Genomic DNA, 20,498 nt, shown 5'->3' on the forward strand with positions numbered 1-20,498 from the left:
AATGGGATAGATCAGATCGGCATCCAGAAGTTTGATTACTTCTTTCTTGAAGACTTCTTGAATCATAGGATTGACCCTTATTTGCCTCTGAACTGATGGTTTGAAATCATCTTCCATGAAGATCTTGTGGGTACAATAGTTGGGACTGATTCCTTTTATGTCGGAAATCTTCCAAGCAATTGCTTTCTTATGTGATTTCAGAACTTGAATCAATTTCGCCTTCTCATGTGGCGTGAGGTCTTTTGAGATGATTACATGAAGTTGCGATTCTCCTTATAAGAATGCATACTCCAGATGTTCGGGTAACTTTTTCAATTCTAATTTCGGAGGTTCCTCGATAGATGGCTTCATTCTAGCTATTTCTGTTATGTCTAACGAGTCATACCTCTCTTAGAATTCTGATTCTTCGTCCTTAATAGCGGTCACTAATGCTATATGTTCTTTGGTTCTGGAAATTCTCCTTCTTAAAGCTTCTTCTTCAGAAACATCTTCTTTAGTTTCGAAGATGGGTTCAGGACTCTCCGCACAGTCTTCTTTTGACTGGGGTTCCTGAAATACCTGAATGAATTCTGTTTCTTCATTCGATCTTCTCCTTAATAGCGGTAGGGGAATGCCTTGACCTAGTGGTGCTATTTGGACAGTTTTTCCTAACAAGTTACTTTTAGAGAGGGGAGATTTATGTTAACCAGGATCTATGGCTAAATGGGTGTCGAGATTTTCTTCAGGAGGTGTAAAGAACAGATCCTTATAAATTTGATCTTGACTGCATATAGCCATGGTATCCTCTAGATATTCATTGACGAGTTCTTGAAAAGAATCAGTGAGATTGATATCTTCCTCTCGGGGGTGGCTCATGAGTCGGTCAACATTAAATGTGACTTTTTCACTTCCAACTCTTAACTTCAATGATTTGTCGTAAACATCGATTACGGCCTTGGCAGTATTCAGGAATGGTCTGCCAAGTATGAGGGGGACCTTCGTGTCTTCCTCAATATCCATAATGATGAAATCGACGGGGAATGCGAACTTATTCACTCTGACTAGGACATCCTCAGCTATCCCTCGAAGAATCTTATGTAGAGACCCGTCCTAATCCATCCGGATGAAGTCCATATCGATTATAAACGATTCACAACAGTTGATTACATCGCGAGGTACTTGGCCTCTATATGATACATTTTACAAACATTGCATTCGTTTTTGAAAAGACAATCTTTCATTACATCGAAGGTTGACTGCATGCATACCATTTTATAATATATCCACTATAATTGACTTAATAATAATCTTGATGAACTCAACGACTTGAATGCAACGTCTTTTGAAAGATGCCATAAATGACTCCAAGTAATATTTCTAGAATGAGCAAATGCACAGCGGAAGATTTCTTTCGTATCTGAGAATAAACATGCTTTAAAGTGTCAACCAAAGGGTTGGTGAGTTCATTAGTTTAACATAAATAATCATTTCATAATTTTAATAGACCACAAGATTTCATATTTCCATTTCTCATAAACATACGTCCCATGCATAGAGACAAAAATATCATTCATATAGATTGAACACCTGGTAACCGACATTCACAATATGCATATAAGAATATCCCCATCATTCCGGGATCCTCCTTCGGACATGATATAAATTTCAAAGTACTAAAGCATCTGGTACTTTGGATAGGGCTTGTTAGGCCCGATAGATCTATCTTTAGGATTCGCGTCAATTAGGGTGTCTGTTCCCTAATTCTTAGATTACTAGACTTAATAAAACGGGGCATATTCGACTTCGATAATTCAACCATAGAATGTAGTTTCGATTACTTGTGTCTATATCGTAAAACATTTATAAAATCAGCGCATGCATTCTTAGTCCCAAAAATATATATATAAAGGGAGCAAATGAAACTCACCTAATGTATTTTGTAGTAAAAATACATAGAACGACATTGAGCAAGTATATGGTTGGCCTTGGATTCACGAACCTATATCATTTGTATATTTATTAATATTCATAGTTGTAATTGAACACACATATATATATATGTATAAATATATTAGTTATATCATTTTCATGTTAGTAATATATATATATATATATATATATATATATATATATATATATATATATATATATATATATATATATATATATATATATATATATATATATATTAAATTTTGTTATGTTATATGTGTTAAATATATATATATTTATGTATGTATTTAATTTTGTTTATCAAAACAGTAGTTCTAATTATACTAAGTTAATATTAGTAAAAATAATGATAATAACATTTGTAATATACATATGTTAACAATAACAATAATAGTAAAACTAATAATTACCAAAAATGATATTATTGCTAATATTAGTGAAAAATAATAATAACGATACTTCTTAAAATGTTGTTAATAATGATAATATTAATGATTGTTAATAATATCAATGATGATAATAAAAATAATGATATTCCTTAATAATATTAGTATTAATTTTAATAGTTGCTATAATAATTGTGGTGATAATATAAAAGTTCTAATAATAATATTGATAATTTTTAAATGATAACAAAATAACAATTTTAACAAGAATGATAATGATAATAAGAATAATAATACTAATCCTATTATTTCTATTATCATGTTAACAATAATTAATAATAATAACAATAATCATAATAATAATTATAATGATAATGGAAAAGAAATAAAAATATATACCCTTTATAAATGTTTTCCTAAAAATAATTGCCCATGACGAGGCTCGAACCCATGACCTCCCGCTCACTAATCAAACACCCAAACCATCCAATCCAAACTATCTTTCCTGATTAAAACCCAACTCAATATATATTTAGCCTGTTATTATTCTTGTGTCCAGTCCACTTAAACTCTAGTTTTCAGCCCAACCGAGAAAGTAGCCCAACAATACTCAAACCCAACTAGTAAGAAGGATGCTGTTATATTCTAAAAAAAAAATATGTCCCCCCTAGTATCGAACCCGCGACCTCTTGAAACCCGACCCCATCCCTTAACCATTCCTCTAATTTGTACTTCCTGAAGTGAATCACAATTTAATTATATAAAACCATACTTAATCTGTTATCTTCTTCTCTTCCTTCTTTCACCATCGAAAAAAAAACATATATATATATATATATATATATATATATATATATATATATATATATATATATATATATATATATATATATATATATATATATATACATTCAAAATTACGAAGTTTAATTGTTGTTGTTGAAGGCTTATAGCAACCAGAAAAATATATAGTGGCTTTAAATGAAAAAAAAATAAAATAAAAAAAATTACTGCTGTCGCAGCTTATAAACAAAAAAATAATAATATGATTTTCGACTTTGAACGCGTAATTGACTAGGGTTATAACATGAAATACTTTGATAAACATATGTAAAAACTATTGGAATTGTTAATTACCTCGAAACATCAAAAACAAACTCGAATTTGATCTTTGTTCATAAGTTTGACTTTTTGAGAAATAAACTTTGACTCAAAAATTAATGATCAAAACAAGGAATTGGAGATTGAAATTTTACAGAAAGTTTCCTTGGAGGATTTTTGACAAGACTGCAATTATAGATTTTCGAATTTGGTTCGAATTTGAATTAAGGCTGAAAAGTGTCGTGAGCAGAGAAAAGAAGAAAAAAATAATGTGTTCTTAATTATTTTGTGTTTGCTTTTCGATTATAGCTAATCCCCTCAGTATCTAATGATAATAAAGATCTTAATCAAATCATTGTAACATTAATTTCGCTGTTGTGTATCGATGGTGTCGACACCAGGTACTTGGACAAAGAACAAGAAGACAGAAGGATGTAAAGATAAAATAAATAAGTCTGTGGGGTAACATAAATCACGGATATATATATATCTGTATAATATATTTCATATTTAATATATATTAATAATTAACATATTAATAACAATAATACAATTAATAATAATAATAATCAATAAATCTGATTTTTATCTGATTAGAAATGCTGATATATAAATAGTAATTAATTATTAAAAATATGATGTAACTTGTTATTAATTATAAGAGTACCTAATAAGGTAACAATAATAATATTGATAATAATAAAAATGATAATTTGATAATATGATAATTTTATCAATAATAATAATGATAAACATGATAATACCAATAATAATAATAATAATAATAATAATATAGCATATCACATGTATCAAATCTGTTATTAATAATAATAATGAAAGTATTAATAATTTTAATATATTAATTACAATCAAATTGAAATCTAAAATAATACCATTTATTATTTAGATAAGATTATGTTATATGATGACATTTACTGAACATTTAAAATTGAAATATTTAATAGAAATCATATATAGTTTCATAATAATATATACTGAATATTTAATATTTACATAATCTTATATATAATAGTATGTAGTTGTGTTTGCATATTAGTTACATCATGTAAATAGGAATACATTAATAATGTTATATATATATATATATATATATATATATATATATATATATATATATATATATATATATATATATATATATATATATATATAACTATTATATATCTATTTACTATATTATATTATTTCATAAAAGAAATATATATTAAAAGTTTCAACACATAATATTTATATCTCTTATATATATATATGTATATTAAAATATAATAATAATTATGTATAGACATCATATATATTTATTTATAAACTCATTTTAATAACGACGTAATTAGTTCGTATATTACTTTACATTTCCAATTCAAATTATTAAATTGTATCTTATTAATTCAATTTAACATATATATTTTTTTATATTTATCTATATATATATATATATACATATTTATTAACAACAGTTGATTCGTGAATCGTCGGGAATAGTCAAAGGGTAATTTGAATATATGAACATAGTTTCCAAAATTTTCAAGACTCAACATTACAAACTTTGCTTATCGTGTTGAAATCATATAAAGATTGAGTTTAAATTTGATCGAAAATTCTCGGATCGCCACAGTACCTACCCGTTAAAGAAATTTCGTCCCGAAATTTGAGTGAGGTGGTCATGGTTAACAATAAAAATGTTTTCATGACGAAAATTGTGTTGATAAATAGAGTTTTATCATCATTGAGTAATATGGATAAAACAATTCTATTACTCGAAGCGTACGAGTGAAGCTATCACAAAAAATTGAAATAGGGAAAGTAAAGAGTCGTATTAACTTTTGACAAAGTCAGGGTTGAATTCCGGAATTCACTGAATTTAAAAGAAAATCTTGGAAATCTATAAGATCTGGTTCTTCGAGATTTAAGGAATTTAGGATCTCCTTAATTAAATGCGATGATCTGTCCCGATTACTACGTCTGATATTTCCTTTATAAATTTATCTTTTTTCGTTCCATTAGTTTTCACCACTTCTATACTAATTTCCCAAATTCAAAAGATTGTGAAAATGCTTAATCCAGTTCTAATCCTTGTCCTTATCCTGACTATTGCAACAATCATTCTCCTTTTCCAACTTCCACCGGAAGAATTTGTTTTCTTCTACTTCGCCCTTGGGATTATAGTGTTTTTAATTCTCTCGTGTCTTTATGTTGCGATAAACATTGATATCCACGGTTTATAATTTATGTGTTGTTATCGAGCTTTATATTCTCCATTATATTTCGGAGCTTCATGCTTTCGTTTTCTCTTCCCGTCCGCGAGTCAAGCGAATAATGGTCCAGAATTCGTAGGTATGGATTTTGAAATGAACATAGTTAATGTTCTTAAGAAAGAAAAAAAAATCGTAATGGCACGATCTTGATTTGGCAAATTACTAGAATATCCGAAAAGATAAAACTATCAAGAAGGTATGTTTTTAATATGTTTGGAGATTTGGGTAGAATGTAAGAGTCGTGTAAATGGCACATGATGACGGTACTGAGAATCATCACGTTCTATTAGAAACTCAATATGACTTACTGTAATATAATCACGTTGATCAAGTGTCATTATATTATACTAACTCATGCATCATTTCCAACACTACTCCAGAAGTCATTCATAATTTAAACTCGGATTTTAAAGAAATTTAGAAACTAAAATGGTTTCCTTTATGATGTAATACGGATAGCACGAAGAGATAACTAATTTTGGACAAGAAGAGTTATGAAAATATCCCCAGAAATACCGAAGATATTTATGATGATATTTTTGGGATTTCTAAGTTCGATGGTTGATGAAGAAAGATTTTACGAAGCAAGAAATTCGTTGAAGGTTTCATCGGATCCAGAATTACCTAGATTCTTTGAATATATGTTATGGTCCTTGTATTTGTCCTTGGTCTCCTTCGTGGATAACTCGATCCGTTTTTCAGTTCCAACTTTTCTGAGCTTTTCCAACATACTATTCTTTATCATCAAACTTCCGACGATTAAGGTCGTTTACGGTTGCCCGCAGTTTCTGCTGCTTCATTCAGCTTTTTCAAAGTTCAATGTATTGATTCGTAGAGTGGGTGCTTTTCAAAATTTCAGAATTGAAGGTCGTAATTCTAGGAGATAATTGTTATATGTATATGTGACGATCGCTCCAAATCCATATGGACGAACACGTCATTAATTGATTTCATTGCAAGGTATTTGACCTCTATATGATACGTTTTGTAAACATTGCATTCTTTTGAAAAGGCGCACCATAAATGAATATTTAAATCAAAGGTTTTCGACATATGATGATTTTTACATATAGACAATCACCATAAATAATAGTTTACAACAGTATTTCCGTTGACAATGCAGTCAAAATAAGATACATGGTGATGATTTGGTGAATGCAACGTTTCCTTGAAAATATGTCATGTAAGACTCCATGCACATAGCTTGTCTAACATCTAAGCAAACAGCGGAAGACTTCTAGGGAACCTGAGAATAAACATGCTTCAAATATCAACACAAAGGTTGGTGAGTTCATAGTTTTAATATTACACATAATCCGTATATCAATATGGATTACAAAAGTTCAGTTATTTTATTCAAAACGTTTATCAATATGTTTTAACATAAAAGGTGGACCACAAGATTTCAGTTGTTTCATCCGAAACGTTTATCAATTGGTTCTACAAAATTGAGCACTCTGGTAACTAAACTTTAATGCTTATATAATTTGTACCCTTTGTATAATCATCTTAATAATACACGCAAACCAACGTGTACGCTTCTCAAATAGCATACGTCCGTTAAAAGGCTAGTGCTCTAGCTCGGACGGGGATATCAAGCCCTATGGATCCATATACTACTACTCGCGCCCACCAGTTCTTATAACTGGCAGTTACTAGTTACCAAAGCTAAGGGATTTTCGGTTCAAACTCAGTGTAGAATTTAGTATGTACTTGTATCCATTGTGTTTAAAATAAAGTGCATGTATTCTCTGCCCAAAAATATATATTGCAAAAGCAATTAAAAAGGGATCAATGAAACTCACACAAATCAGTTTTAGTTTTTGTATTCATTTCATAAAACAGCGCATGTATTCTCAGTCCAAAAATATGTATAAAAAGGGATCAATGAAACTCACGGTTTAATATTGATATACAATATTGCAGGAAAGCACGTAGACGCATTGGAGATAATAAGCACGAGGTTTGATTCACAAAAATACCCCCGAATATTACCCATAACCTCCTTGGCAATAACCCATATTTTCCTTAGCTCTAGCTTTCTCGGAAACTCGTTTTGAAAAAATTACTTGGACAGCACTCCGTCGTAATATTTTATGTACATTATTATTTTTGTATCGCAAAAATAATAACACTAATAATAAAAATAATAAGATTAATAATAATCTTATTAATAATAATAATAATAATAATAATAATAATAATAAAATAAATAAATACGGAGTAAAAATAATATTTATGTGTGTGTGATTTATCTGGCCAAAACTCGAGAATTTATAGCACTTGGCCTGAAATCTGGAGTCATGCGACTCGCATGGAAATGGCCTTCTGGCCATGCGACTCGCATGAGGACCAGGGACAGCTCACATTGTTTTGGCTCCTAGCTTGTCGACATAATATAAAATAAATATAAATATATAAATAATTAATATAATTATTTATATATTATATTTTATTCTTGTGCATAGTAGACTTGTAATTTTTGTTCCGATAAGTCGTACGTCATCACTAGACTTATGTCCCAGTTCCGGTTTCTCGAACGCATTTTCGTACGCTTAGAAAACTTGCATTTTACATTTCGTGACACGTACCTTTGTCAAAATATAGCCTTAAATTATCCCTTAATTATATCACTCAAAGTGTATCTTAAACTTTCGAGTGTTTTGGTCATTTACTTCTATAAATCATCGTCTCGCTATTTGTTAAAACACATTTTTATAATAGTGTTTTACTGTAGCAAAGTTACTGTAGCAAGTCAAATTTTACTGTAGCAATTCACTGTAGCAAAGTCAATTTCACTGTAGCAAATAGTGATTTTCGAAAACACTGTAGCATTTTGAGTAATGTGGCAATTTGAAAACACTGTAACAAATTAGTGTTTAACTGGTTCATCTTAAACGCTTTAGTTAACTTAACTAAATATCAATTGAATCAATAAACGAATGTTACTATCGTTTATTATATATATGTATATATCTTTTTAATATACATAAATCAGTTTTTAAATACACATTGGAAGTTATTTATAAATAAATTTTAATAATAAATATTTCAACTTATCATATACATTCGAATAGATATTTAAACCAATAAGTTTAATGTACGGTATCAAACAATTAATACATTGTTACCTTTTCATGTTATAGTATATATGTATCTATTTACATATAATTGTTCGCGAATCGTCGAAAACAACCGAAGGGTATTTAAATATATAAAAGTAATTCAAAAATTTGGAGATTCAGTTTTACAGACTTTGCTTATCGTGTCGGAAATGTTAATCATACAAAGATTAAGTTTAAATTTAGTCGAAATTTCTGGGTCATCACAGTATACATATAACTATTGATGTAGAAATGCTACGAGATTCGAAATACTGATTGCTGATTCTCGGTAATTGGTATGGCAATTATTGTTACAGGGTATAGATGAATACGCGATGGAGTTTTCAATGAATATAATGATTTTTCGAAAAATCCAAATTCATTGAAGTTGTTGGTAAGTTTACTGCTAATGTGGTGGAATATAAACGGTTCCCCGGTAACGATGATGACAGACAAACTTATATATCGAGGTTATAATAAGGTTAATTCGAATGAAAGTCGAAGTTGATTTGCTGGAGCTGTGACAAAATTGGGTAACTTGAAAAAGGACTGAAATGTTATTTTTTGGTAATGACAATGCCAAAGGAGCTAGTACAGATACGTGTTAAACGTTTACTCAGGTTTCGAGTGTTTTCAGGTGTATAACTATATGCACCAATCTTTTCTTTCGTAGTTGAAGTGCGGTTGGTTCATCCTCTCGATTGAGGTGTTTTCAAGAATCATGAAAGGTTTGAACGCAGATTGTAATAGTCAAGATACAAACGAGGTTTAAGATGAAATCAAGTGGCAAACTTGAAGAATTCTTTAGTTTCATATGTTATAATTAATATTTTAATTCATTTTAATTGTCCAATGTTGGCAGTCCATAGTCGATAGTCCACAGTTAACAGTCCAATAATTCATATATAGTTTTATATATAATATTCGAATTAATTAATACGTATCGTGACTCGTGTACATGTCTCAGACTCGATCACAACTCAAACTATATATATTATTGTAGAATCAACCTCAACCCTGTATAGAGAACTCGATCATTACTGCATATAGAGTGTCTATGGTTATTCCAAATAATATATATAGATGCGTCGATATGATATGTCAAAACCTTGTATACGTGTCCCGATATTTAAAGTGCGTAAAATAAATAACAGAAATTAAATGACGATAAATAAAATTGCGAGAATTAAAATTGCGATAAATAAAATGCGATAAATAAATTGCGATAAATAAAATGTAATCCGAAATTAACAGTTAGCTAGGATTTTGTTAGCGTGAATTCTTAACAAAATTCTTCATAGTTAATTTGTCTGTTTCTAACAAATTTTATTTTTGTTAAATATTTTCTTCATTATGCCACTTGTTGAATTCTGATAGGTCAACATCCAAATATGAAATTGAATGAAATTGATTATTCTGCGGTGAACGGATACGTATATCTGTGGATGTAAGTAGGATAGTGAATGACTGTTGAATCAGATTCGAAGAATGTATAATGTAACTTATTAATGTGAAATCTAAATATTCCTCGGGTATTACCTACCCGTTAAAATATTTTCACCATTAACAGTTTGTACGAAAGAATTTTTAATTACAATCTTCATGAAAAAATATATATATACATATATATTTTCTTCAGACGTAATCATGGATTTAATGAGTTAATATGATATTAATCTCATTTGCTTTACCGTTAGAACGAGAATATATATAATCTCTAAAACATTAGAGATTACATAATCGCTATGTCGAACGAAAATAATTGATGTAGAACGATTCGTAGAACGATGATTATAATCGAGGTACATAATGAGATGTTGAGGCATGGATTGTTGATGATACTGGTGCTGTTGCTGATGGTACTATTGGTACCGGTGATGTTACTGAAGCCGGTAAATTTTGCACCATATTCTCCCAATTGATTACTCGAGCGCGAAGTTCATTGACTTCTTCTATTATTCCGGGATGATTGTCGGTCGGAACGAGCGGATGAATAAGGTTCAGAATTGTGGATAGAATATAATTGTGTCGATCTACTCTGGAACTGAGGCTGAAAATGGTGTTTCGGATAGATTCGCCGGTAAGTGCTTCAAGTTCTTCGCCAAGAGGGCAATTTGGTTGGTGGAAAGGATTGCCTTCTTCACGCCTCCATTGATTAAGTCGACTAAGAACCCATCATGTGAATTGGGGATGGCTGATTGATTTATTCATTCTGGTGACACCGCTTTCGGAGCTTAGGTGAATATCCATGTCGGAATAGCGGTCGGAATAACTATCGGAATAGCTATCGAATTCTGATGGACTCGAACTGGTTGAGGGATTCATCTCGTACGATTAGATGAAGGATTTTCGATAAGAAATAGATTATAGGATGTAGATTAGTACCCTGCAATACATAATTTACATGTGCATATATAATACTAAAATCCCATAAGTTACGGAGGTATCTACGGAAGCTGTCAGGCAAAGGTAAAAATAACAGATAAGCTATGATATGAATTTATCTATACACTGTCTACGCAATAGAGGCAGTAAGACGTGTCTAGACTTTAAGGATGATAAGCAAATAATTTTCGACACTAATGATAAGCAAAACTTTTAACATGCAGACACGGTCGAAGTCTAGACTCACTAATGCATCCTAACGACTTATCAGTTAGACATACTAACGCAAGACCTGGTTCGCTAAGACCACCGCTCTGATACCAACTATAGAGACCCGTCCTAATCCATCCGGACGAAGTCCATATCGATTATAAACGATTCACAACAGTTGATTACATCGCGAGGTACTTGACCTCTATATGATACATTTTACAAACATTGCATTCATTTTTGAAAAGACAATCTTTCATTACATCGAAGGTTGACTGCATGCATACTATTTTATAATATATCCACTATAATTGACTTAATAATAATCTTGATGAACTCAACGACTCGAATGCAACGTCTTTTGAAAGATGCCATAAATGACTCCAAGTAATATTTCTAGAATGAGCAAATGCACAGCGGAAGATTTATTTCGTACCTGAGAATAAACATGCTTTAAAGTGTCAACCAAAGGGTTGGTGAGTTCATTAGTTTAACAAAAATAATCATTTCATAATTTTAATAGACTACAAGATTTCATATTTCCATTTCTCATAAACATACGTCCCATGCATAGAGACAAAAATATCATTCATATGGATTGAACACCTGGTAACCGACATTCACAATATGCATATAAGAATATCCCCATCATTCCGGGATCCTCCTTCGGACATGATATAAATTTCGAAGTACTAAAGTATCCGGTACTTTGGATGGGGCTTGTTGGGCCCGATAGATCTATCTTTAGGATTCGCGTCAATTAGGGTGTCTGTTCCCTAATTCTTAGATTACCAGACTTAATAAAAAGGGGCATATTCGACTTCGATAATTCAACCATAGAATGTAGTTTCGATTACTTGTGTCTATATCGTAAAATATTTATAAAAGCAGCGCATGTATTCTTAGTCCCAAAAATATATATATAAAGGGAACAAATGAAACTCACCTAATGTATTTTGTAGTAAAAATACATAGAACGACATTGAACAAGTATAGGGTTGGCCTTGGATTCACGAACCTATATCATTTGTATATTTATTAATATTCATAGTTGTAATTGAACACACATATATATATGTATAAATATATTAGTTATATCATTTTCATGTTAGTAATATATATATATATATAGTAATATATATATATATATATATATATATATATATATATATATATATATATATATATATATATATATATATATATATATGGTTTATATGTTCATTATGTATATATATATATATAAATATTAAATTTTGTTATGTTATATGTGTTAAATATATATATTTATGTATGTATTTAATTTTGTTTATCAAAACAGTAGTTCTAATTATACTAAGTTAATATTAGTAAAAATAATGATAATAACATTTGTAATATACATATGTTAACAATAACAATAATAGTAAAACTAATAATTACCAAAAATGATATTATTGCTAATATTAGTGAAAAATAATAATAACGATACTTCTTAAAATGTTGTTAATAATGATAATATTAATGATTGTTAATAATATCAATGATGATAATAAAAATAATGATATTCCTTAATAATATTAGTATTAATTTTAATAGTTGCTATAATAATTGTGGTGATAATATAAAAGTTCTAATAATAATATTGATAGTTTTTAAATGATAACAAAATAACAATTTTAACAAGAATGGTAATGATAATAAGAATAATAATACTAATCCTATTATTTCTATTATCATGTTAACAATAATTAATAATAATAATAATAATAATAATAACAATAATCATAACAATAATTATAATGATAATGGAAAAGAAATAAAAATATATACCCTTTATAAATGCTTTCCTAAAAATAATTGCCCATGACGAGGCTCGAACCCATGACCTCCCGCTCACCAATCAAACACCCAAACCATCCAATCCAAACTATCTTTCCTGATTAAAACCCAACTCAATATATATTTAGCCTGTTATTAGTCTTGTGTCCAGTCCACTTAAACTCTAGTTTTCGGCCCAACCGAGAAAGTAGCCCAACAATACTCAAACCCAACTAGTAAGAAGGATGCTGTTATATTCTAAAAAAAATATGTCCCCCCTAGTATCGAACCCGCGACCTCTTGAAACCCGACCCCATCCCTTAACCATTCCTCTAATTTGTACTTCCTGAAGTGAATCACAATTTAATTATATAAAACCATACTTAATCTGTTATCTTCTTCTATTCCTTCTTTCACCATCGAAAAAAAAACATATATATATATATATACAATCAAAATTACGAAGTTTAATTGTTGTTGTTGAAGGCTTATAGCAACCCGAAAAATATATAGTGTCTTTAAATGAAAAAAAATAAAAAAAAATAAAAAAAATTACTGTTGTCGCAGCTTATAAACAAAAATAAATAAATATGATTTTCGACTTTGAACGCGTAATTGACTAGGGTTATAACATGAAATACTTTGATAAACATATGTAAAAACTATTGGAATCGTTAATTACCTCGAAACATAGAAAACAAACTCGAATTTGATCTTTGTTCATAAGTTTGACTTTTTGAGAAATAAACTTTGACTCAAAAATTAATGATCAAAACAAGGAATTGGAGATTGAAATTTTACAGAAAGTTTCCTTGGAGGATTTTTGACAAGACTGCAATTATAGATTTTCGAATTTGGTTCGAATTTGAATTAAGGCTGAAAAGTGTCGTGAGCAGAGAAAAGAAGAAAAAAAATAATGTGTTCTTAATTATTTTGTGTTTGCTTTTCGATTATAGCTAATCCCCTCAGTATCTAATGATAATAAAGATCTTAATCAAATCATTGTAACAGTAATTTCGCTGTTGTGTATCGATGATGTCGACACCAGGTACTTGGACAAAGAACAAGAAGACAGAAGGATGTAAAGATAAAATAAATAAGTCTGTGGGGTAACATAAATCACGGATATATATATATCTGTATAATATATTTCATATTTAATATATATTAATAATTAACATATTAATAACAATAATACAATTAATAATAATAATAATCAATAAATCTGATTTTTATCTGATTAGAAATGCTGATATATAAATATAAATTAATTATTAAAAATATGATGTAACTTGTTATTAATTATAAGAGTACCTAATAAAGTAACAATAATAATATTGATAATAATAAAAATGATAATTTGATAATATGATAATTTTATCAATAATAATACTGATAAACATGATAATAATAATAATAATAATAATAATAATAATAATAATAATAATAATAATAATAATAATAATAATAATAATAATAATAATAATAATAATAATAATAATAATAATAATAATAATAATAATAATAATATAGCATATCACATGTATCAAATCTGTTATTAATAATAATAATGAAAGTATTAATAATTTTAATATATTAATTACATTCAAATTGAAATCTAATATAATACCATTTATTATTTAGATAAGATTATGTTATATGATGACATTTACTGAACATTTAAAATTGAAATATTTAATAGAAATCATATATAGTTTCATAATAATATATACTGAATATTTAATATTTACATAATCTTATATATAATAGTATGTAGTTGTGTTTGCATATTAGTTACATCATGTAAATAGGAATACATTAATAATGTTATATATATATATATATATATATATATATATATATATATATATATATATATATATATATATATATATATATATATATATATATATATATATATAACTATTATATATCTATTTACTATATTATATTATTTCATAAAAGAAATATATATTAAAAGTTTCAACACATAATATTTATATCTCTTATATATATGTATATTAAAATATAATAATAATTATGTATAGACATCATATATATTTATTTATAAACTCATTTTAATAACGACGTAATTAGTTCGTATATTACTTTACATTTCCAATTCAAATTATTAAATTGTATCTTATTAATTCAATTTAACATATATTTTATATATATATATATATATATATATATATATATATATATATATATATATATACATATTTATTAACAACAGTTGATTCGTGAATCGTCGGGAATAGTCAAAGGGTAATTTGAATATATGAACATAGTTTCTAAAATTTTCAAGACTCAACATTACAAACTTTGCTTATCATGTCGAAATCATATAAAGATTGAGTTTAAATTTGGTCAAAAATTCTCGGGTCGTCACATCTTAACTGATCTGTCCGCGAGTTGGATAGTCATTCTGGTTGGTCGTAAGTCTTTTAATCCTAGCTTTTGGAATAATGAATAGGGCATTAGGTTTACACTGGCTCCTAAGTCTGCTAAAGCATTGCTAATCTGGACATCTTGCAGGTAGCAAGGTACCGTAAATCTTCTTGTATATCCTAACTTAGGGGGAATACCATGTTGTAACTAATTAGCATTCTTCACTTAAGGGCAAGCTAACTATCTCTCTTAATCTCTCTTTGTTCAAAAGCAGTTCTTTGAAAAATTTAGCGCAGTTTGGCATTTCTACTAAAGCATCTACTAGTCGCACATTCAAATGTAAATTCTTAATAATATCCCAATACTTAGCGAATTGCGCTTCTTGTTTTTCCTTCCTAAGCCTACCTGGGAAGGGTATGCGGGCGCGCATAATGATTTTCGGGGCCTTAGGAGAGATATGTTTTGGTGGATTGACAACTGGGTCAATTGACACAGGTTCCTTATTGGAAAAATCTTGTAAGGGTATGTTAACAGTTGTTTCCTTCCCACCTCTAGTTACTACTAGGGCATCAAACTCACTACTCTCTAATTCAACTTTAGCGGTTAAACGTTTAAGTGTAAGCTGAAAATTGATTATTAACTCTTCAAAAGTCTTTATCAAGGTATCAAATTTGTTCTGGCATTCTATGACTTGAAGGTTTATCGTGTATTGCTTTTTCATTAATTCAACTAAAGTTTCTTTAGAGAGAGTAGCAGATTGGTGTAGTGGGAGGAGTATATTAAAGTTCGAGCTATTCTGCTATTTATATGCCCATCTACGGTAAGGATACCTTAGATTGGTTCTAGTAGCATCGGTACTTTTAGAAATCGATAAACTTTGAAGAGTGAGGGTGAGATCTTGTAACCTACTTTCCAGCATTTGTACCGTACGAGCGAAGATGTCATCCTTCTCAGCAGCTTCTTTGTTCCAATCATCCTGCTGTGCAGCTATTGTGTCCAAAAGATCACATGCTTCGTCTGCTGTTCGGGACATGAAATTGCCTTGCGAGGCCATGTCTAGGAGAGACTTATCATCCTTGGTCAAACCATTGTAAAGCGTGCAGATTATGTCTGCCCGACTTAATGAATGATTCGGACATCTTTTAAGCATCACTTTTACTCTATTTCACGCTAGACACAATGACTCTTTTTCTTTTTGAGAAAATTTGGTGATGTCATTTCTTAAACAGGTTTGCAGGGAAGGTGGATAAAATTTGTTCAAAAACTTAGTGGCTAATTCTTCCCACGAGTTTATTGAATTCGGGTTAAGACCATCAAACCATGTTAAAGCGTGTGAAAACAGAGAATATTGGAAAAGGTGAAGTTTTAAAAGGTTTTTCTCGTTTTCTTCCTTCTTAAAAGAGTCAACCAGACTTATAAATTTGTTTAAGTGAAAGTTTGGATCGTCAGTCGGTAATCCTTGAAATTTACAGATCATATTGACCAGCTTGATCATATGTGAACTAATTTCAGGAGTTCCTTCAGTTCCTAAGGTGATTGGTCCTCATCTTTCTTCTAAGCATGATTTTTGCATAGAAACAAGGGTGTTTTGTTGTTCCATTTTTAACAAAAAGGATCGATAATTTAATAAAAACAATTATTCTTGAAATTCGGTCACTAACCTTATCGATATTCCAATTGATAGGATTTCTTACAGATTACTAGGTATCTAGGTGGCCAGGCCGACTACGGAGAGGCAGGATCCTTTTGGTTCCAATATAATTGGAGACTGTTTGGAAAATCCAACAACCAAGTCCATGTATAAATGTCTTTCTTAGACACCACCAAATAATACTTTTGTCTGCTTAAAATCTTTTTCAATCAAAATATTCGATCCCCGACAGCGGCGCCAAAATGATGAGCCTTCCTATGATATAGCCAAAACAGACGGTTTTGTTCGTGTGGTGTCGTTAGGTCGCAGGGCGTCAAATTTGGTATATCACAGAGAAGTTGCCGTTTAATTTATATTTTGCGGGGCCTAAATTTACTTTTAACTTTCTAATGTAGAAGGTGTAAGTTAACCTAGGGTCGTGCTTTTGAATAGTTTAACGAATTGAAGATCAAATGGATAATTGTCTTTTATTTAAATTACCTGGATAAAAGATAGTAGTTGGTTTAAGCTAAAATCCTAATTGCGAAAAAGTAAATAAAGTGGGAGGATGTCCGGAGTGTGCAGATCAGGAAATATTGACCAAGATATCAGTTTGGGTTAGGGAAAGGTAATTATGTTGATATTAAAGCTTATGACTGAAATGGTGTAGATGTGGTTGGATGAGCCAATTACACAGACCTACTTATCTCTAAACTCTCAGAGTTCTCGTTGAGCAGTGAAAAGTATATCACGTGGTTGTATAACTGAAACGTGACAATACCTCGGAGGTTACCATTAGTAAAGCACTAGGTTTATTAGCGAGTTGAGTTCTATCCTAGCCCTCATTATCAGTTTGGTTAACTGAATAACAACGTGCCATGTTGATTGAACACTGATCACAAACGGAAGGAGTACGTCGAGTTAAGTTGACAAAACCTTAAAAGAAAACTAACAACCATTTCATCATACTAATGAGATCAAACTAAGACAAACGTTATACAACATTAACGTTGATATACTGAAAGTAAAGCAGATAGAAACCTAACAGGTACCTAGACAGTTGGTATGACTTAGTCCTAGGGCAACAATCAAACAAGAACATGCAATATGTTTGGATCATACAGTCAGGGCACTGGCTAGAAATTAATAGCTCCTAAGAGGTCTCTTTGGAACAGTCAATAGGTATACTAGGTCATTCATGTCTCAATTCCTAAGTTCCGTGTCCTAAAAGCGCATTAAATGCCTCTCGGGAACTCCGGCCATACCGAGTTCATAGAATCTTCAGATATAGTATAACCAGGGGTCTTAATCCTATGAAGTAGCTAAGTTCATATAGGTAGACAAGTCCTGATCACAATCTAGGTTGGTTACTCCTTAAGATGCTAGCATACAAATCTATCAGACTTCGTAGTTCAGCATAATAACAATAACCGTAATAATTTAACATAATTACGTTAACTCAAACTTCTATCATGGCAACATACAGATTACTTACGCTATCATGGTAATATCGGAATGCATTATTAAACATAAAAGATAAGAATACATGTTTAATACAAAAGACAAGCGTTTCGGATAAAAACCTGAAAAGGCTGAAGAAATCTGCCCGAGATCGCAGGGACTCGCCGGGATATCCTCTGGAAAATAAAAGCTAAGCTAACTACTACTAAAAACTAACCTAAAACTTGAAAATATAAAATGAATTGTAAATTGAGTGTGTGTTGAAATGGATGGAGAAGGCCCTTTAAATAGACTTGATTTTTGCCTGCAAACGGCTGACAGGCCGTTTGGCAGGCCGTTTTCTTGGGCCATTTGCTTGGGCCATTTGGCAGGCTGTTTCTGAGCCAGGCAAGCCGTTTGGCTTGCCTGGTCAGCCTGATTTTCTGGATCGTAACTCGTTTTCTTGTCTTTCACCGTTTTCGCTCTAGATTCTTCGTTTTAGCTCCGTTTTACTTGATTCTTTTTGCATCGCCTTTGTAATTATGTAATCTAAAAAATCAACCGAAAAAGTGATTATTTTTGCGATAAAGTTTGGAACTTTATGGGTTTTAGGGCCCAATATCGGGGGTAAAAACGTGACTTTTTGGCCGATATCAGGGTGACGTGGCACCTGTCCCTTTCATGGGAATAATCGAGCAGATCCTAACAAACTTTCCTAGATTCGTGGGCTGTCTTGGCGTGCAACTTGCTTATGTGTTTGTTCCGAGATCGAGTACTCGTTCCGAGATGAAGTGTCTGTTCCGGGACAGTGCTTGTCTCGGGAAGGTATCTTTATACCGGGTTGGAATATTGGACCGGGAAGTAGTAACGGTACCGGCAGCGTGTTGGTCCCGGCTAAGATGTCACGGAGCACTTAGTTCAACCGGGAAGGTTTTGTTTTCTATTTACTCCAAGTGTTTCTTCGCGGTGCTAGTCATGACCGGGCAAATTGTTGTTGGTTTATCAGCAGACTTATTTGTGATGATATAGTCCTTAACTTCTTAATGCCTCTGCATCCGTCTAGGTTATGCCGGTAGCGTGTATGCTTATCCGGGCTGGATGGCATTCCCGGCTAGCCATTGTCCGACGTGGTCCTTCCCGGGTGCATGCATAAGTAACCTTCTGGTCGGGTCACTGAGGTGATGCCGGGAAGACGTCCTTTTCCGGGATAGGATTATGCCGGGGAACAACCCTAGCCTGGATGCTACTAATTAGTGCCTTTTTGAGACGGATCATGATACGTATCATCAACGTCGGTTCTTTCTCAACAAGATGAATGAAATGTGTGTCCCACGGATGGCGCCAATTATTTGTTCAATAACCGGCGATCTAGTGCTGATATAGGAATATCCTAGTCATTGAAATATAAGATTGGGTGATTATGGGTTTAGCTTCGTTCATTGGCGATTCCCCGAAGGTAACAATCAGGTGATTGTTTTACGCCACCGAAGTAATGAGTATAACATATGATGTTAATATGAGTGTGTGTGTGTGTGTTGAATGTGGAATGTATCCTGCATTCTATTCTATTTATAAGTGGATTGGAGTGGCTTTCTATACCAGCTTGCTAGTTCCCAATGGTATTGGAATACTAGTTGACTTTTCCCTTTTCGTAAACCTGCAGAGAAAAGTAACTTTGTCCCTTTCCTTAGTTGTACAAGCGTGCAACCGAGCTAGAAATAGTTCCGCTAGCTTGACTTTGTAATTGACCGAGGTTTTATGGGCTCTAAGATCACTATTCTTGCTCTGATTTCATGACCTCGTTCATTGTAGCCGAAGTTTCCTTCGTACCATGTGTTGTAGC

The sequence above is a fragment of the Rutidosis leptorrhynchoides genome, chromosome 2 (assembly GCF_046630445.1).
Source record: "Rutidosis leptorrhynchoides isolate AG116_Rl617_1_P2 chromosome 2, CSIRO_AGI_Rlap_v1, whole genome shotgun sequence".
NCBI classification, from domain to species: domain Eukaryota; kingdom Viridiplantae; phylum Streptophyta; class Magnoliopsida; order Asterales; family Asteraceae; genus Rutidosis; species Rutidosis leptorrhynchoides.